The following is a 21,483-nucleotide window of genomic DNA, read 5'->3' on the forward strand; positions in this document are numbered from 1 at the left end:
GTAGTCAGATAGAGTTGAAATGATGTTGGGAGAAATACTTTATTCCACTAAAGAAAGGGTACTGAACTTTGAATCCTGGCTACAGTAATTTATCTGGTTGTTCAAACACAATTCAGTGAAACAAGTAAGTAAATTTGCATGGCTCATAGTCTCTCTGAATAAAAGTTTGTAGAATAATCGAAAACTATCATACAATTACACTGAGCCAAATGCAAACTTTTAGAAACCATCATTATAGAGATATCTGGAGAATAAGACAAGTTTTATTTAATTTACTGAGATACATACAGTAATTAAAACTGTGCTACAATATTCAATTTGCTCATTGGTTCATTCAAACAGTAGTTGACAAAGATCTTCAAATGAGCTAGATTTGCAACTCTAATGACTCACACCAGAATGCTGAGTTTTTCCTTCATTTTCCCAGAACTTGGCAGTCTAAGTAATAAACATGTTTTATTTAACTAAATGTCTAAATGATATTTCTAAAGTGAGTGCCATACAGCCACTTTTATGAATATAATTCTCCATCAGACATTTGCAGAGTCTTGTTTATTGCATTAATTTTCACTGTCTATGAATAAAAGAGTTTGTAAAGCAAATTTCAGACTTGTGTCTATGGAATTAAGAATGTGTGGGATTCAAATTAATGAGAGTTCATAGTATTTAGAATCAGAAGCAGAGCTGTCAGGCTTCAGAATTAACACTGCCTATTTCTATGGTTTTGCAAGGTCTATATTTTTAGGAGTGTGAACAAGATCCTATTTAAAAACAGAAATTTTCTGAAATATTGGGGGTAACTTTTAAAAATTTACTTGAAAGGTAGAGTTAGAGAGAGAGGAGAGACAGAGAGAGAAATCTTCCATCTGTTCATTCGCTCCCCAAATGGTTGCAATGGCCAGGGTGCACCAGGCGGAAACCAGGAGCCCGGAGCTTCTTCTGGGTCTCTCACATAGGTGCAGGGGCCCAAGGACTTGGGCTATCTTCCTCTGATTTCCTAGGCACATTAGCAGGGAGCTGTATCAGAAGTGGAGCAGCCAAAACTCCAACCAGCGCCCACATAGGATGCTGGCACCGCAGGCGGCGGCTTTACCCGCTACCCACAGCACCAGCCCCTTATTTACTTTCAATTTGCATTTCATTTTCATAATCAGCAGGAATGCTGAGCCTCCTTTCTCCAGTTGTGTTTTGGTGACACATTCCTTTGGTTTGCTCTGGAGAGGAAAGAATGAGCAATGCCCCTCTCTAAACAACGTGAGATCTCCTTTCTACCTTTCTTCCCTTCCTCATCACTTTCCCCAAATTTTTTTGAAAGATTTATATTTTTTTTTGAAAGTCAGAGTTACAGAGAGATCTTTCATCTGCTGGTTTGCTCCCCAGGTTGGTCCAAAAGCCAGGGTTGGGCCCAGGCGGAAGCCAGAAGCCAGGAGTTTCTTCCAGGTCTCCCATGTGCGTAGCAGGGGTCCAGGCACTTGGGCCATTCTGCGCTGCTTTTCCCAGGCCATAGCAGGAAGTCAGATTGGAAGCAGAGCAGCCCGGACATGAACTGGTGCCCATATGGGATGCCAGTGTTGGAGGCGGCAGCTTTAGCTGCACCACAATGCCGGCCCCCTTTACCCAAATTTTTAATTTTCCTTTTCCAAATAAATCTCTATTAATTTTTATTACAGATGCAAACATTATAGCACTCAATATGCATTCCTTGTAGTGACTTGAACAATGGTAAAGAAATGACAAGGAAGGAACAGGAAAAGCAGGTGGAAAAAATCAGATGCTTCGATCTTTTTCTGTGATCAGTTAGTGTAAGCATTGATTCCCTTTCTGCTCACCTCTTCTTAACAGTCCTGCTTCCCATCTCATACCTGACCCCTTCTGCTTGCTGTTACATCACAATTTTGAAGCTTTCTTCCGTTAGGGGAATGACGTGTTTATGCATGTACATGCTTCTGTGTGCATGCATTGACTTTAAACACCCAAGTAGGGGTGAGTGTTTGGGGTACAGGTTAAGTCAATACTTGGGATGCTTGTATCCTATATTGGAATGCCCAGTTCAAGCCCCAGCTACTTCAGTTTCTATCCAGCTTCCTGGTAATACACACCTGGTAGGCAGCAGATGATGTCTCAGATATTTGGGTGCCTGCTACCAATGTGGGAGACCTAGATTGAGTTCCCAGCTACTGGCTGTTGCAGGCATTTGAGAAGTGAACCAGTGAATACAAGATTCCTCCCTCTGTGTGTCTGTCTCTATGCCTTTCAAATAAAATTAAAATAAAAAATTGTACAAACCCAAGCAAACGTTTTCATATCTAAAGAATAAATGAAATTCTTCTTGCTCAGTGGATTGGGTAAGACAGGAAAGTTCATTTGTCTTTAGTGGGTAGTACATCAACTTTGCTCTGAAAGACATGCCCAGTGCATGAAAGGAAGAAATAATCACTAAAAAGAAGTTGGAGGGGCTGGCGCTGGGACGTAAGTGGGTAAAGCCACCGCCTGCATTGCTGGCATCCCACATGGATGCCAGTTCATGTCCCGGCTGCTCCACTTCCAATCCAGCTCCCTGCTATGGCCTGGGAAAGCAGTAGAAGATGGTCCAAGTCCTTGGGCCCCTGCACCCACTTGGGAGACTTGGAAGAAGCTCCTGGCTCCTGGCTTCAGATCGGCACAGCTCCGGCCATTGCGGCCAATTGGGAAGTGAACCAGCGGATGGAAGACCTCTCTCTCTCTCTCTCTCTCTCTCTCTCTCTACCTCTCCTTCTCTGTGTAACTCTGACTCTCAAATAAAATAAATAAATCTTCAAAAAAAAAAGAAGTTGGAGTTTTTTAAATATTGTTATCCTGTTTATCATAATAGACACTTTATTCTCTGCCCCATTCCAAATGTTAAAATTGAAAATAAAAGCAAACTTGAAAGTACTCACTGATAATTAAGTAATTAATATATTTTTATACTCTGAATTTTTATGTAATCTTTTTAGGCTGGTCATTTATCACCCAGGACACAAACATTAATATAACACTATGGCAAATAACTAACCAGTTTATTATTTTCTTTTTTTCCTCCCATTTTTCTTTTAACACACAGAACCATAATTATAGGCTTCAGGCAGAAACATCTGAATTTGAACAAGTGTTACTCTGAGCTGGCTGGGAAAAAATATGAAAAACTCTATTAGAGGCTTAAATGGGATTACTGGTTGTCCTGTCCAGTGTGTCTTCTGGGTTATGTCTGCCGTTGGGTCATTATCTTTGAGCTATTTTACAGCTCTGTAAATACAGGTCACTGAAAGCAACGCAAATGCTTGTCCATAGACATCAAATGAGTGTGTTTTTTTTTTTTTAGGTGGAAGTGCAAATTGATCCCTCTCTAAGACACCAGTTTTGCGTGTTTTAAGCAAATTTATTCATTATTGCCTGTATCTCAATTCTCTTGAACTGATTGTACATCTTACTGGTTCCCCTTATTTAATGAATCAAATCATTAATATTTTTCATTTTATGCTTGCATAAGATTAATGATTTTGGCTTTTTATCAAAGCTATTTTAGAGACTGAAGTGCCTGCACCAGAGAAAGAATTTTTTATTTTCTTTTAAAAAAGGAAATATTAATTATAAAATCATCATTTAGACAGCATCACCAGCAAATCACATGATTCACCACTTCCACCATTTCTTATACCCTTTCCATTTGAAAATATTAATTTAATTTAAAATAGTCTATAAAATTTGTGTAACATGCAAATGTAAAAAGCAAAGAATGAGGGCCAGCACTGTGGTGCAGTGGGTTAAGCTGTGGCCAGTAGTGCTGGCATCCCATATGGTGTCAGTTCAAATCCCGGCTGTTCCACATCCGATCCAGCTCCCTGCTAATGCTCCTGGATAAGCAGCAGAAGATGGCCCAAGTACCTGGGCCCCTGCACCCACGTGGGAGATCAGGAAGAAGTTCTTGACTCCTGGGTTTGGCCTTGCCCAGCCCTGACCATTGTGGCCATTGGAGTTCATTGACACATCATCTCAAGATCTGACTGGAGACTGCAGAACAAGACCAGCATTCAAGTCCCAACTCTGCTGTTGATTAATTTGTTCATTACTTCTCCAAAGGGAAGGGTGATTATAGGTCCCAACCCCCGACTCCTTTAAATGTTCCATGAGTCCCCTGCTCCGGCTGGCATCACATGTGGATTTTTCTTATTTCCAACCCTCCACCTTCCCTCTTTTACACCTTCTTCCCCATCATTAATGGGCTTGAAGCTCACAAGTGCCACCTAGAGGCTTCAGAATAGCACACAATAGAAGCTGATTAAGAGCCTGCAGCTACATACTGGTCTTGTGTATGAGACCAGAAACTTTGAGAGATATAAAATCAGCAGACAACTCAGCTTTAACTAAGACTTCCTGGGGCTGGCACTGTGGTGTAGCAGGTAAAGCCACTGCCTACAGTGCTGGCATCCCATTTGGGCGCCGGTTTGAGTCCTGGCTGCTCCACTTCCAATCTAGCTCTCTGCTATGGCATGGGAAACAGTAGAAGATGGCCCAAGTCCTTGGGCCCCTGCACCCACATGGGAGACCCGGAAGAAGCTCCTGGCTTCGGATTGGCAAAGCTCCGGCCATTGCGGCCAATTGGGGAGTGAACCAGTGGATGGAAGACTCTCTCTCTCTCTCTCTCTCTCTCTCTCTCTCCCTCTCTCCCTCTCTCCCTCTCTGCCTCTCCTTCTCTCTGTGTGTAACTCTTTCATTTAAATAATAAGATAAATCTTTAAAAAGAAAAAAAAGACTTCCTCCGAGGTGGGCATTGGCCTGGCGGTTGACCCCTGGGGTGCCCACATCCCACATCAGAGTGCCTGGGTTTGAGTCCCAGCTCTGCTTCCAAAGTCAGTCTCCTGTTAATGTGCATCCTGGGAAGCAGCAGGTAATAAGCACCTGGTACCTGGGAGGCAGCAAGGACCTGGGCACCTGACACCCACATGGGAGACCCATGTTAGGTTCCAGGCCCCCGGCTCTGGCTTGGCCCAGCCCTGACTGCTGCAAGGGAGTGAACCAGAGGATAGAAGAACTCTCGTTCGCCCATGCACTCTCTTTATCTCTCTTTGCCTTTCAAATAAAGATTAAAAAAAAAAGAACTCCCTCCAAATCGTTGCTCAAAGACTAGGCCCTGAGATTCCAGCTTCAGAAGTTGTTTCCAGAAGCACTTCCCCCACAATAACTGAGGCACTAGCACTGGGAGAAGTCCCAGGCGCTTTGCTTAGGCTGCTCTCCATTCTGGGATGAGTTCAGTCACCACAGGTGTTTCAGTACAGCTAACAGGAGAAGGGAAAGGTCTCAACCCTTGACCCCGGAAGGTTCTATGTCCCTCTGCGGATGTGACCACCACCATCCCCACATCCCAGGAGATACGGGTTAAGTCCTGACTTTTTCCACTGAGTCAGCTGTCCTGAGACCAATGAGGATTTAAAAGAAAGTGCTTCCAAAAGAGGCCCGTGCTAAAGATCAAGCCTGCCTTGACCAAGCACCATCCGATGATACATTCAGCCTCTCCTGCCATGGTTCGTGCCTCAAACCACATAAAGACATTTATACAATTGTGAATAAGGAATATTTTCAACTTTTTAAATATACAATATGGCAAGGAAATTGCTTTTTTTTTCCAGCACATACACACACAACAGAATTGCTTCCAGCAGATTTCTATTTAGATTGTTATTTGCAAACACTGGAAACAACATGTTCTATGAGCTGTCACCAGATGGATCAAACATTTGCACAAATTTCAAATGAACATCATAATGGAACCCTAAAGTCACTGTAATATTTGTGTGGATGTGTGTGTATTTCAGCCTAATTTTTTTAAGATTTATTTATTTTATTTGAAAGGCAGAGTTACAGATGGGCAAAGGCAGAGAGAGAGAGAGAGAGAGAGAGAGAGGTCTTCTTTCCACTGGATCACTCCCCAAATGGCCACAACAGCCAGAACTGAGCCAATCCGAAGCCAGGAGCCAGGAGCTTCCTCTGGGTTTCCCACATGGGTGCAGGGGCCCAAGGACTTGGGCCATCTTCTACTGCTTTCCCAGGCCATTAGCAGGAAACTGGATCAGAAGTAGAGCAGCCGGGACTTGAACAGGCGCCCACATGGAATGCCAGCACTGCAGGCGGCAACCTTACCCTCTACACCACAGTGCTGGTCCCTTTTAGCCTAATTCAAAACTCAAGTATTCACTTTCCCAAAGGGAGAGTTATTGGTTTATATAGAAAACCTCCTGGCGTCAAGTCTAAATATATTTTTAAAGGTTTGTTTGCTTATTTGTTTGTTTGTTTGTTAAAAAGGCAGAGTGATTGAGAGATCTTTCAGCTGCTGATTCACTCCCCAAATGGTCACAACAGCTAGGCCAAACCCAGAAGCATGGAACTTCTCCCTGGTGTCTCAGTGTGTGGCAGGGCTCCAAGCACTTGGGCCATCTTCTGCTTTCCCAGACACATTAGCAGGAAGCTGGATCAAAAGCTGAGTAAACTTTAAGTAAACTGAGGCACAGCAGTTTCACATTTAGCCAAGATCACCAGCCTAGAAAATGCAAAGTGATGCATTTTATGAGACTCTGAAGTTCACCCACAACACTGTACAATATCCACTCCACTGTCCCACACCTTACCCCAGCATGGTGTGTACTAACCACCTAACAGTTTCTCTTCCTCTCAAGTGAAAATTAATAGTGATAAGGCACATACTTTTTCCTGTTTCCAAGAACCTAAACTCACTATGGGAAATACAGCCATGTAACAAATTGCTGAGAGACTAACAACATAATTTCTAGCATTTATTCATCTCATACAACAATGATCTGGGGGCTGGTGCTGTGGCGCAGTGGGTTAAAGCCCCAGCCTGCAGCACTGGCATCCCACATGGGCGCTGGTTCGAGTCTCAGCTGCTCCTCTTCTGATCCAGCTCTCTGCTGTGGCCTGGGAAAGCAGTAGAAGATGGCCCAAGTCCTTGGGCCCCTGCATGCACCTGTATGGGAGACCTGGATGAAGCTCCTGGCTCCTGGCTTCGGATCAGCTCAGCTCTGGCCATTGCGGTTATTTGGGAAGTGAACCAGTGGCATCTCTCTCTCTCTGGCTCTACCTCTCTCTGTAACTCTGTCTTTCAAATAAATAAAATAATTCTTTTTAAAAAATGATCTGTGCACTCCCCCCCCCCCAAAAAAAAACCCCACAAATACAGGATCTCACAACAAAAAGCAGAGGCCAACCTAACAATTAGCTGGTGGGAGTTAGAGACATGTATCATACTGTGTTCAGCAAATACCTGAATGAATGAAAGGGCCAGAACCAAGAAACAAAAACTGTTCTGCAAACATTGTGAAATCTCTTCAGCTACTTCTAAATTAGAAACAATAACATGAGAGCAAAAGAGATGGAAAAACGAGAGAGAGAGAGAGAGAGAGAGAGAGAGAGAGAGAGAGAGAAATGAGAAATAACATCATTTCCATGTTTTTCCCCCACAATCCCAGCACTGAAGGGTGATGGCTCTGGCTGGGGAGGTGAGCACAGATGTTGCTTTGGGCCAAGTTGGAAGAGTTCCCCAGTTGTTCTTGGCTTGAGGGACTGAGGCTGCAGTGTTTTGTTATAATTTGGCTGGATTTTTCTGCTTTCAAGACTGAACTAGTAAGAAGTGTTTGGAAATCCAAGTGGTGAAGGAAAAGGAAAAGTCCAATAAATCCAGCCTGCTGGGAGGCCCTCTGCTGAGACGGCTGGCAAGGCTTCCATCCCCTCCTGTGTGTGTGTTTTCTCTAAATATCACAGTTGCTGTAAAACTCTAATATGGTGAAGGCCAGAAGGAGCCTCCCAGACTCGGCAAATGAAGACAGTATGACTCCTTCACGGCCCAGATTTCAATTGATCATGAATGCAGTTCCTTGGAGGGTATCTCACACACTTAGCCTGATCAGCACACAGCAGATCAGTGTAGAAACAGGCACAAAACGAAGGAACAGAGCAAAAGGGTCTTGTACAATCCAGCTACCATCCACCCCTTCAAATCCAGCAGCACCAGAACACTTTCATTTACAGGAATTCCCCTCTGGCTTGCGAGAAAGGCACTGTTCAGGAAAGGGGTGTGGGTCATCATGCTGCTACGAGCAGAGGACTTTACTGCATGGAGATAAATGAATACACTGAAAACAGCAAGATGGGAAGAACACACAAGCTGCCCTGGGTAACAGGAAACTCCAGCAGCTAGCCCAGTGTTTAGCAGTGGAATTGCTTAAGAACCATGGAATATATTCCATCTTCACTAATTCGTTTTACAAAAAAGCATTAGAAGAGTTATCTGAGGCCAAAATATGAAGGAATAGCAATTTTTTAATTGAAGTCCTTGATAACTTTAGACTAACAGAACTGAATGGATCATAGTCCTCAGTTCACAGTATGCTCTGGGATCGGTGGCTCCTGCAAAGCTGTTGTATTCTATTTTGATTGTTTTATTTTTGCTCTCTCTATTCCTCATTACCAATCCTAATCTCTTCCCAGATACAGACCCTATTCAAGTATATTTAAACCTGGATCTTCAACTCATCTTTAATGTGAATTTGTTTAGATGTATGCACATCTATGTTATGATATACAGATCTTGTTTATATCGAGTTTCTACATGCTGCATAATATTCCATTAAATATATATACTACATTTTACTTGTCTACTCCCCTAGAGATTATTTGTGACTTTTGCTCTTGGTACAAGTAACACTGCCATGAATATTCTCAACGTCTTTTTGAGGACATCTATTTGAAAACCCTGTCCAAGTGGTTCTCCAGATGTTGAAATTTCGCCAGGCATGGAGACCTTGAGGCACAGTGCTCATAGTCACATTGCTTGATTTCACTGTGCAATGCCCAGATAGCTCATTGGAATGGCTGTTCATATTTCCACTATCTATTAAAAATAGCTGTTCCAATCTGTTTCTATGTATTTTTTGTCTATGATAACATTCGTTAAATAACAGCCCTTAACTTTGATTAAAATAAAATGGTAATGTATGAATATGGTATCTATGATTTGGAGTCTTTTTAAAGAAGTCTGTCCTTAAACAGCATCCCAAACGCATTTTTTCTGTACTTTCTTTTATAAACTTTGAAGTTTTATTTTCCATATTAAGGTTTTTAATCCACCTAGGTTCCATGTGGAGAACTGGAGATTTATGCTATCTCCTAAGGGGACAAGAGTAATTTAGTTCCAGTCAACTTTGCTATTCAGGAATATAGGTGAGAATTAACAAATCTTCCCATTTTTTCAAGCAAAGATAGAAATCTGCACTCTTTTCTATACAATATCTCATGATATTTAAAACCTGGTGTTGCCCAAATACAACATAGAGAAGGCCAAGACTCCTCCTGTGAGCTGCCCGCTTGTGAGCTGTGAGTGGCAGGATTTCTGTCCAACATTTTGACCTGACTTTCAAGCTTTGTACTCCAGTTATTGCTTGAACAAGCAAGTTTTGCTTCCAATGTTTTGCTTTTTCTCTACTCACTAATTTAACACAGCTTTCCAATTTACCTTGTTCCTAATCCTGCCCACTTGGCTGTTTTAGCCCCGTCTCTATACAGATGACATAACTGACCATCATTCCCCCAGCATGTTGCCTTCTCTTTACACAAATGCTACCCCATGGCCTCAAGGATAGACATATTTTTCTGCCATATGCCACACAGTGCAGATTCCAGGAATATAAGCTTTCACTAGAGACTTCCTGGGGAGGCATTGTTTGGAAAATGAGGCTGTCTATAGCTTGAGAGCAATCCTTCCATCTCCAGTCTCACTGAATGTACAAGAGCTCCTGGCTATAATAATTATCTGAGGAATTCCTTTGTCCTCTAATCCTCAAGCCAGTGAATGTAAAGCAGCTCAACTTCAAAGCAGGTGCAGAGGTGGCCAATAAAAACTTTGCACAGTATGAATCCCAATGCTGGCAAGTCTTGGATATGAGAATTCTAAATAGCCAATTCATAATAAACTAGGGATGAACTTGGTAGAATTTCTGTGGAAATTATATTAATATTCAAAATACCTGATGCCCCTTTCTGTTTTGTTTTTTTTTTTGTTTTTGTTTTTTTTTTTTGTTTTGTTTTTTTTTTTTTTTTTTTTTTTGACAGGCAGAGTGGACAGTGAGAGAGAGAGACAGAGATAAAGGTCTTCCTTTGCCGTTGGTTCACCCTCCAATGGCTGCCGCGGCCAGCGCGCTGCGGCCGGCGCACCGCGCTGATCCGATGGCAGGAGCCAGGAGCCAGGTGCTTTTCCTGGTCTCCCATGGGGTGCAGGGCCCAAGCACCTGGGCCATCCTCCACTGCACTCCCTGGCCACAGCAGAGAGCTGCTGATGCCCCTTTCTGTAAGAAGGTTATACCTCCCCCTTTGCTGCTATCATGCTTGGCATGGGACTTGTACTAATCTCTCCTGTGCCACATTGATCCCATTCTATCTATGCAATGCTGGATGCCTTGTTTAGGCTCAAGAAACATGAGCAGAGGTGCTGTGTGTCTCATCAGAACAAAAGCTTCTCTTTTTCTTTGACTGGCATGTCCCAGGAGCCCATTCCTTCAATCTGAGATGCTGAATAAAGATGACATAGAGCACGGTGCCGGATCTGCTGATGTGAAAAATACACCTTTGTGGTCATTAACAAGTGAGATCTTGGGACTGCTTGTTAACCATAGCAAAACTTAAGTTACACTGACAGGTAAAATTTACTACATGAGATTCATGATGCTTTGCTATTTGGATGCACTTAGTTTTCTTCTAAACTATAATATTCATAGTGCTTTATGCTGACTGGCTAATTGTCTTCAAAGCAGTCAATGGTTTAGTTTGGACATTATCTCTTTTTTTTAATTAATTAATTTATTTATTTATTTTTTAACTTTTATTTAATGAATATAAATTTCCAAAGTACAGAATATGGATTACAATGGCTTCCCCCCCATAACGTCCCTCCCACCAGCTACCCTCCCCTCTCCCACTCCCTCTCCCCTTCCATTCACATCAAGATTTATTTTCTATTCTCTTTATATACATAAGATCAGTTTAGCATACATTAAGTAAAGATTTCAACAGTTTGCTCCCACACAGAAACATAAAGTGAAAAATACTGTTTGAGTACTAGTGATAGCATTAAATCTCAATGTACAGCACACTAAGGACAAAGATCCTACATGAGGAGTAAGTGCACAGTGACTCCTGTTGTTGACTTAACAAATTGACACTCTTGTTTATGGCCTCAGTAATCACCCTAGGCTCTTGTCATGAGCTGCCAAGGCTATGGAAGCCCCCTGAGTTCACTGACTCTGATCATATTTAGACAAGGCCATGGTCAAAGTGTCTGCAAATACTAGCTGATAGAATCAAAAAGGGAGAGAATGGTCCAACATGGGAAGTGAGATACACAGCAGACCCATAGAATGGCAGATGTCCTAACAGCACTCTGGCCTCATAATCAGCCCTTAAGGCATGCAGATCCAGCTGAAATGCTCATGAGAGTATTTCAGGCATGGAAAGCCAAGACACTCTGGGGGAAAAAAAAAAAAAAACTTAAATGAAAGATCTCCACAGGTGAGATCCCAGTGGAAAGAACGGGTCATCAAAGAAGGAGGTACCTTTCTCTGAAGGGAGGAGAGAACTTCCACTTTGACATTATCTCTTTTAATAAATACCATGAACAGTATGTTGCCTCTGTCTCCTAATATCAGGTCCTCTTTGTACCAGATACTATTCACACTACTTTACATCTCTATAAAGTGCTATAATAACTTAGGGGTGAGTTAACATAAAAATTTTAAAAGAGTTTTGTGAAGTGCCAACTTTTGGCTTCTGGTCAGGCCTACAAGGAGCTTGGAAGTCATCACTACATCCTAACAAGTAAAAAGCAGAACAAATGAAAAAAAATCTACAACTCTTCTGAGATCCATCAGAGAAGAAAATTTGCCAGTAGCAAACCAGTGCCTCAAAAACAGGAGAGATCAGTGAAGAGACAGAATCACAATTTACCTACCAGAGCAGAAAGCGCCATAGGAACCAGCACTAAAGTAGGGAAAACAGAACTGAAATTTAACTGATGAATTGCTGAAGGCTCAGTGTAGACAAGTTAGAGGTTAAAAACTCTAGGAAAGCCTCATGCTTTTGTGAGTTTTAGCTCCTAGAGCATTTCCAAGTTCTCACAGTAAATAGTAAAGAAAGATTCCCTAATGCATTGGGCAGAGGAAAGGAAAAAAAAAAAAAACATCTTTTTTTAAAAAATATATTTATTTTATTTGAAAGGCAGAATTAGGGAGCGAGAGAGGAAGAGACAGAGAGAGAGGTTTTCCATCCTCTGATTCACTCCCCCAAATGGCCACAACTGCCGGGGCTGGGCCAAAGCCAGGAGCTAGCAGCTTCTTCTGGGTCTCCTACATGGGTGCGGGGGCCCAATGACTTGGGCCTTTGTCCCTTTCTTTTGCAGGCCATTAAACAGCAAACTGGATTGGAAGTGAAGCAGCTGGGACTTGAACCAGCGCCTATATGGGATGCTTGTGTCACAGACAGCATCTTTACTGGGGCGACTTCACCCGTGGCACCACAACGCTGGACCCAAAAGTAACCACGTTGAAATACGCCAGAGCATTCTGTTCTTAGCAAGAAATGCCCTTGGGAGAAACTTTCACCAGAGCCTTAGTGACCTGGGTGCTGGTGAAAGAGAAGTCATAACCCCAGCTCCCTGAAGCAATCCTGGCTGACCTCAGATGGGGAGGGGCCATGGAGAAGCACTGGAAGTCCACAGACCAGAGGGGAGAAAAAGCTCCCTGAAAGCTTGAGACCCAATCATAGAACTACAGAAAAGATCCCTTTCCTTTCCCCCACACACCTTACCACCAAATCACTAAAGACCTTTTTAAGATTCTTATTTATTTATTTGAAAAGTATAGTTACAGAGAGAAAGAGAGAGAGAGGTCTTCCATCCACTGGTTCACTCCTCCCTAAAGGACTGCAACAGCTGGAGCTGGGCTGATCCAACACCAGGAGCCAGGAGCTTCTTCTGGGTCTCCCACATGGGTGCAGGGACCCAAGCACTTGGATCATCATCTTCTATTGCTTTCCCAGGCCATAGCAGAGAGCTGGATCAAAGAGGAGCAGCCAGGACTTGAACCGGCACTCATATGGGATGCCAGTGCTGCAGGCAGCAGCTTTATCCACTATACCACAGCACCAGCCCCTAAATATCTATTGACCAGAGTTCCTATAATTCTTTGGTTTTCAATAAAAAATTCCAAGGCATTCCAAAAGACCAAAGAACAACAACTACAAAAACACAGATTAAAAGGATAGAGCAAACATCAGAACCAGACTCAGACACGGCGGATATATTGCAATTCTCAGACTGTGAAATCAAAATACCTGTGATTAATATGCTGAGAGCTCTAGTGCAAAAGTGGGCAACATGGGACAATAGGTGTGTGAAGAACACAGAGATGGAAACTCTAAGAAAGAATTTTAGAAAGGCTAGAGAGTAAAAACACTGTAACAGAAATAAACAATGCCTTTGATGAGCTCATCAGTGGACTGGACCCAGCTGAGGAAAGACCTTCTGAGCTTAGGATCTGACAAGAATTCTATCACTTGGGGCTTTCAAATATAAGAACATAAATATATAGAATAGAAATATCTTCATTTGGAGTCTCTGAGTTTCAAAGTTTTGACTTTCTAGGGCAACTTCCTTTTGAACATCAAAATTATTAGAATCAATCTGAAAATAAAAGCCATAGCCATTTACAGTTCTGAATAATTCAATATCTGTTCCTGACAACAGAGACTTGAGGTTTCCCCCTGTTGCTGCATTTACCACCCTCTACAGTGGAGCAAGAGACATAGTGAAAGTTAAGCACCCAGGGGCAGACATTGTGGTACAGAGGACTAAGCCACCTCTCGGATGCTTGCGTCCTATATGGGAGTGCATAGGATTGAGTCCCACATTTGCTTTGATCCAGCTTCCTGTAAATGCGCACCCTGGGAGGCAGCAGATGATGATTCAAGTACTTGAGTCCCCGCCACTCATGATAGAGACCTGGATGGAGTTTCAGGCTCCTGGTTTCAGCCTGGTCCAACCCCAGCTATTGCCAGCATTTGGAGAGTGAACCAGCAGATGAAAGCTCTCTCTCCCCCAACCCCGACTCCAACTCACTCACTCTTTCTGTTGCTCTGCCTTTCAAATAAGTAAAACCAAATAAACTTTTTTAAAAAGTGAGACATTTAAACACTAGTGAGGTATCTCTCAATTCTACCCCCCGCCAACATCTATTTAGTGTGGAAGGTCTGTGGACAATATTGTCATCAAATAGATTGGCTTCTACTAGCTAGAAAAAAACAGGGCATCCACAAGGGACATCACATACAATGGAAGTAAGTATCTACATGTTTTTCCATTTAATTTGCATCTCTGAAAATTCTCTTTTATCTCTCATGTGGCTTCCTGGGGAGAGGGAGTAACTTGTGGGCATCAATTATTGCAGCAAGTATGCTTTTTATTACAATACTACAGTGCCTCTTCCAGAAAAAAAAAAAAAGAAGGTTCACTTCTTTCTCTTTTTATTAAAAGATTTTATTTATTTATTTGAGAGCTAGAGTTACAGACAGTGAAAGGGAGAGACAGAGAGAAAGGTCTTCCTTCCATTGGTTCACTCCCCAAATGGCCACAACAGCCAGAGCTGCGCCAATCCGAAGCCAGGAGCCAGGAGCTTCTTCCTGGTCTCCCACATGGGTGTAGGGGCCCAAGGACTTGGGCCATCCTCTACTGCCTTCCCAGGCCATAGCAGAGAGCTGGACTGGAAGAGGGGCAGCCAGGACTAGAACCAGTACCCATATGGGATGCCAGCGCCACAGGCAGAGAGTTAACCTACTGTGCCACGGCACCAGCCCCAAGGTTTCACTTTTCTAATCCACTTTATAAGATGAACATGAACTCAATATCTTAAGTCACATTCAATCTGAGAAATACTATAAGTCAATCTCACTCATGAACAAATGGGGAAAAAAAAAAAAACTTAAAATGTTAACACAACAAATCCAATAGAGCATAAAAATGATGATACATTTTGACCAAGTTGGTTTTATACCAGAAATGAAATGGTGGTTTTACTCTAAGAAATCTATAAATAAATGAGGGTCCTTCAAAATAAAATGTAGGGGCCGATGCTGTGGTGCAGTAGGTTAACACACTGGCCTGAAGCGCTGGCATCCCATATGGGTACCAGTTTGAGACCCGGTTGCTCCACTTCCAATCCAGCTCTCTGCTATGGCCTGGGAAAGCAGTAGAAAATGGTCCAAGTCCTAGTCCTTGGGCCCCTGCACCCACATGGGAGACCCGGGAGAAGCTCCTGGCTCCTGGCTTTGGATCGGCGCAGCTCCAGCTGTCGCAGCCAATTGGGGAGTGAACCATCGGATGGAAGACCTCTCTCTCTCTCTCTCTCTCTCTCTTTCTGCCTCTCTCTCTCTCTCTCTGTAACTCTTACTTTTGAATAAGTAAATAAAACCTTTTAAAAATAAATAAATAAAATGTAATACAAAATACGTGGGGTAGGCATTTAGCCTAGTGATTAAGATGCCAGTAAAGATGCTTCCGTTATGTATCAACGTGCCTGTATTAGAGGACCATCTCTAGCTCCTGACTCCAGCCTCCTGCTCATGCAGACCACAGGAGACAGCAGGAGATGGCCTAGGTAATCGGGCTCCTGTTACCCACATGGGAAACCTGGACTGAGTTCCCACCTAGTCCTGGTCATGATAGGCATCTGGAAAGTAAAACAGTGAATGGGAGCTGTCCCCCTCTGTCTCTGTGTCTCTCTGTCTCTCAAACAAATAAATATTTTAAAAAGATAAGTTTATTTTGGTGAAAAATTCTTTATCATCATCTTAACAGATTAAAGGGAAAATCTACAAATATGATTTTTAATAGATGCAGAAAAAGTATTTAGCAAGATTGTATATTCAATAACGATTTGCCAAAAAAAAATTCTTACTCAACTAGGAATAAAAGATAATTTATTTACCTTGATGTGATACTAAAGACCAAATGCAATCCTAAATACTCCCTTTAAAGCCAAGAACAAGATAAAGACAATCTGTTATGGATGAACTGTACCCCCTACCCCCACCAAATTCATATATTGAAGCCCTAAGCCCCAGTGTGATAGCATTTGAAGAAAGGGCCTATAAAGAGGTAATAAACGTGAAGTGAGGTCATAAGGGTGAAGACCTAATCGAATAAAACTGAAGACAGAGGAAGAGACATTAGAGCTCTCCCTCCTTGCTCACAGAAGAGGTCAGCCATCTGCAAGCCAGGAGGAGAGGCCTTCTCAGAAACTGAATTTGCTGGCACCTTGATCAGAGACTTCTGATCTCTCGAACTGTGAAAGAATAAATCTCTGTTATTTAAGCCACCTAGTCTGTCTGTTGAGTGTTGTTTTGGTGTCACAAACAGACTAATACACCCTCAACCACGGCTGGGATTCCACTCAGTGCTGGAGGTCTCAGCCAGATAGATTAACGAGAGAACACTTTACGACCTCCTTGATAAGGGTGTAATCATACCAGAAAAGTGCTATCCATAAAACCAATACTGATCACTTTGAAAGTGAAAGACAGTCTCAGCAACACATATGCATGACAAAGAAGCAATACCAAGAATGTATAGAAGGAACCGGTGCTGTGGCACAGTGGGTTAAGCCTTCGCCTGCAGTGCCGGCATCTCATAAGGGCACCAGTTCAAGACCTGGATGCTCCACTTCCAATCCAGCTTTCTGCTCTGGCCTGGGAAAGCAGTGGAAGATGGCCCATGTCCTTGAGCCCCTGCACCTGTGTGAGAGACATGAAAGAAGCTCCTGGCTCCTGATCAGCCAGCTCTGGCAGTTGCAGCCAACTGGGGAGTGAACCATTGGTTGGAAGACTTCTCTTTCTGCTTCTTCTCTCTCTGTAACTCTGACTTTCAAATAAGTAAATAAATCTTTTAAAAAAAAAAGAATGCACAGAAAATTCCTACAAATTAGTAAGATTCAAAAGAAAAATGTGCAAAAGATATGCTCAAATCAAGGAAAAGGAAGCAAGAATGGGAAATATAGTCTTGGAAAGATATTCAGTCTTCTCAAGGGAATAAAAACTAAAATGATAGGAAGACACCTTCCTAAAAGGCTGGCGCTGTGGTATAGGTTAAGCCTCCACCTCCAGTGCCAATATCCAATATGGGTGCAAATTCGTGTCCCAGCTGCTCCTCTTCTGATCCAGCTGTCTGCTAATGGCCTGGGAAAGCAGTAGAAGATGGCCCAAGTGCTTGGGCCCCTGCACCCATAGCGGAGACCTGGAAGAAGCTCCTGGCTCCAGATTGGCCCAGCTCCGGCCATTGCAGCCATTTGGGGAGTCAACCAGCAGATGGAAGACATCTCTTTTTGTCTTTCCCTCTATCTGTAACTCTGCCTCTCAAGTAAAAATAAAATAAATCTTAAAAAAAAAAAAGATACCTGTTACACACACTAGATTGACAGAAGCAAGTGTTGGAAAGGAAATAGATGGATGGAAATCCCTATGCTCCTATACACTTCTATGGAACTGTAAATTAGTACAGAAGATAGAAGATGATTTGACATTATCTTGCATGTCGATTTCACCCCTTGGTGAACACCCAAGAGAAACTCCTACACATGTATACCAGGAGACATGCACAATTATCTTTACATGGGCTTCGTACATGACAGCAAAGACTAGAGACCAGCCAGAGGACCAATTACAAGAAAAATGTATAATTGTGGTTTATTCATGTAATGTAACACTGCACAGCATTGAAAATGGATCACAGATGCATGCCACATGAATAAATAATAGGAAAATAAAGTTGGCTGTAAAAACTACATTTTACATGACTATATACAGTACAAAAACTACTTTGTATGGCACAAAGTAAAAAGAATGTTATTTAATGATATACATATATGTGATAAAACTATTTCTTAAAAGGGTAAGTAAGGTAAGGAGAGGGCTTTGAACACTGCTTAGGATGCCCACAACCCTTATCAGAATACCTAGATTTTATTCCCTGATCTACTCCTAATTCCAGCTCCCTGAAAGTGTGTACCCTGGCTCAAATAGTTAGGCCCTTCCCACCCACTAGAAGACTGGGATTGAGTTCCTAGCTCCCGGCTTCAGCCTGGCCCAGCCCTGGCTATAGTGGGCATTTGGGAAATGAGTCAGCAGATGAGAAATCTCTGTGTATGTGTGTGTAACTGTCTGTCTCTCTGTCTTTCAAAGAAAAAAAAAGAAGGAAGAGAATAATAGATCCAAAATTTAAGATAATGTCTACTTTTGGTGGGAAAGGCAGAGATACAGAACTGGAGAGGACACAGTTGGGTTAAGAGACACTGGCAAATTTCTAGCTACTATAGTGAGCTGGGGATTCATCAGGGTTTATCATGCCATGTATCCTACATGTGGTATATTTTTGTGCAAAATATGTATATTGTGTACAAAAACCAAGCATCATTTTTTTTTTTTTTTGACAGGCAGAGTTAGACAGTGAGAGAGAGAGACAGAGAGAAAGGTCTTCTTTCCGTTGGTTCACTCCCCAAATGGCCTCTACGGCCAGTGCTGCACCAATCCAAAGCCAGGAGCCAGGTGCTTCCTCCTGGTCTCCCATGCAGGTGCAGGGCCCAAGGACCTGGGCCATCCTCCACTGCACTCCCAGGCCACAGAAGAGAGCTGGACTGGAAAAGGAGCAAGTGGGACAGAATCCGGTGCCCCAACTGGGACTAGAACCCGGGGTGCCAGTGCTGCAGGCAGAGGATTAGCCAAGTGAGCCGCGGCACATCATATGACTCTTAAAACACGTTGGGTGTTAACTGTAACCTGAATTTTGATTGCTGAGGATATGAAGATCTACTTATAAGGTAGGAAGTTCTGATTTTGCTTGAAAATTCTTCTCTAAATGGTCATATTTTGCGTGGATACTGGGTGACTATTTTCTGTGCTGAGAGGATTTTAGCTTATCTACCTTATACTTGTAAACTACTGCAGCCCATCACATATGACAGCATCTTGCACAGGTAAGCATGTAAGCATGTATGTACAACACATGTGTGTTACTAGTATCAGGACATGTTATTTGATTAATGGTTCACTCTGCTTTTTGCTTTCTCTACTGCATGAGTAGTTCTTAAAAATGTGATTTTTCAGGCCACTGGGAAGTCTTGAGATCCTTTTAAGAATTTCCTAAGGCCAAAACTATTTACAAAATAACACCAAAACATGGGCATTTTCACTGAGCTGACATTGTACTGATGGTGCAAAAGCAATAGTAGTAAAACTGCTGGTGCCTTGGCACAAGTCAGGATAGTGGCCAGCTTCGCTGGCAGCCATTGCTTTCTTCACCACTATGCTCTATCATGTGCGTGTGTGTGCACAGGGGGAGAGGAACATAGGAATGAGTTTCATTTGTGAATGCCCTTGATGAAGTAATAAAAATGATGACATCTGATTGTATCTCCTCCCTTGCATACAGGTCTCTTTAACGCCCTATGGGATGAAATGGGAACTACACGTAGAGCCGTTCTCTGCACAGCCAAGTTCCTCGTTGTCCTGAGGAAAAGCATTCATGCAACTGACTTGCAGGCTGAACTGCTTTTCTCATGATGCCCAACAATTTTTACTGGAAAGAATGACTGACAGAGAAACTAAGTTATTCAGAATTGGGTATTTAGTAGACATTTCATCAAAAATGAACAAAGTGAACTTATCACTTCAAGAGAAACAACTGACAGTGTTTGTTGCTAATAATAAAAGTCAACCTTTGAAGCTGAAATTAGAATTTTTGAAAACTTGTAACCACCACCATGAACTTGACAGTTTTCCAATACCCAAAGCCTCTTCTGATGAGAATGGTGGGGATATTAACAAGAGCAATTTTTTTATATTGTAAAATAAAATATGCCATATTTGGCAGGCCAACATTTTCCAAATAACTAATTCATGATGTGGCAAAACCATGCATGGGCAAAAGGTCAATTCAAATTGCAAAATAGACCAATGAATTTTAAAGTAACAGAAGAAAAAGGTCACTGATATGGTTTTAGACACTACATTGCAACCAACTTTAAGAAACTACCATTCCAAGGTTGATGTGGTATAATCCATAACTATATACAAAGACTATAGAGATAATCTTTTCTCCATATCTTTATTTTTTTAAAGATTTATTTATTTGAAAGGCAGAGTTACAGAGAGGCAGAGGCAGAGAGAGAGAGAGAAGTCTGCTAATTCACTCCTTAAATGGCCGCAACAGTCAGAACTAAGCCGGTCCAAAGCCAGGAGCCTAGAGCTTCATTTGGGTCTCCCACAGGGATGCAGGGGCCTAAGGATTTGGGCCGTCTTCTACTGCTTTCCCTGGCCACAGCAGAGAGCTGGATCAGAAGTGGAACAGCTGGGACTCTAGCCTATATAGGATGCCAACACTGCAGGCGGCAGCTTTACATGTTACGCCATAGCATAGGCCCCTCATTTCTACATTTCTTAGGATGATTTTTCTTTATATGAATCAACAAAACATCACAATAAACTGAATGTGGACAAAATGAGAATCTGTGTTCTATTACTCTAGAAACCAAACAGCTTTGTAAAGCAATACCATTCTTGTTAAATTTCTTTCTGTTTTGGAAAACACTTTTAATAAAAGATTTGCTTATGTTAACATTTAATGGGTTTATTATTTTTAAGTGAATAGCTACATGTTTTTATAACTCTTAATTTCAATTTCTAATAAATATTGCTAGATATAACCCACATAAATAACATCTCTTTGGAGCCCGCAATAATTTTTAAGTGTAAATTGGTTCTGAGACTAAAAATGCTTGACAACTGCTGATATAAAACAGTTTCTAGTCAAGTGGTTTATTTGATGTATTGAACTTGTTTATTCCCTGTAATCTTGCAGTTCTTCAGGTGGAAACAAAACCTTAAAAGAATCTATTAAGATTCCTGAGATCCCAGGAAGCCTCATTAAAAAATATGCATTCCTTACAAAAAGAAACACTACTTCCTTCATTGCTTTTAGAGATTGACCAAAATATGAAGCAGAGGGGCCAGTGCTGTGGTGTGGTGGGCTAAGCCTCTGCCAGCAGCACCGGCATCCCATATGGACACTGGTTCGAGTCCTGCCTGCTTCTCTTGCAATCCGGCTCTCTGCGTCTGGCCTGGGAAAGAAGTAGAAGACGGCCCAAGTGTTTGGGCCCTGCACCCATGTGGGAGACCCAGAAGAAGCTCCTGGCTCCTGGTTTTGGATTGGCTCAACTCTGGCCATTTCTGCCTTTTGGGGAGTGAGCTAGCAGATGGAAGACCTTTGTCTCTCCTTCTCTCTAGAACCCTATCTCTCAAACAAATAAATAAAATCTTTTTTAAAAAATGAAGCAGAATCAAAGTCTCTATGAACCATGTTGATTT

This window comes from Oryctolagus cuniculus, chromosome 4 (assembly GCF_964237555.1).
Source record: "Oryctolagus cuniculus chromosome 4, mOryCun1.1, whole genome shotgun sequence".
Taxonomy (NCBI): Eukaryota; Metazoa; Chordata; class Mammalia; order Lagomorpha; family Leporidae; genus Oryctolagus; species Oryctolagus cuniculus.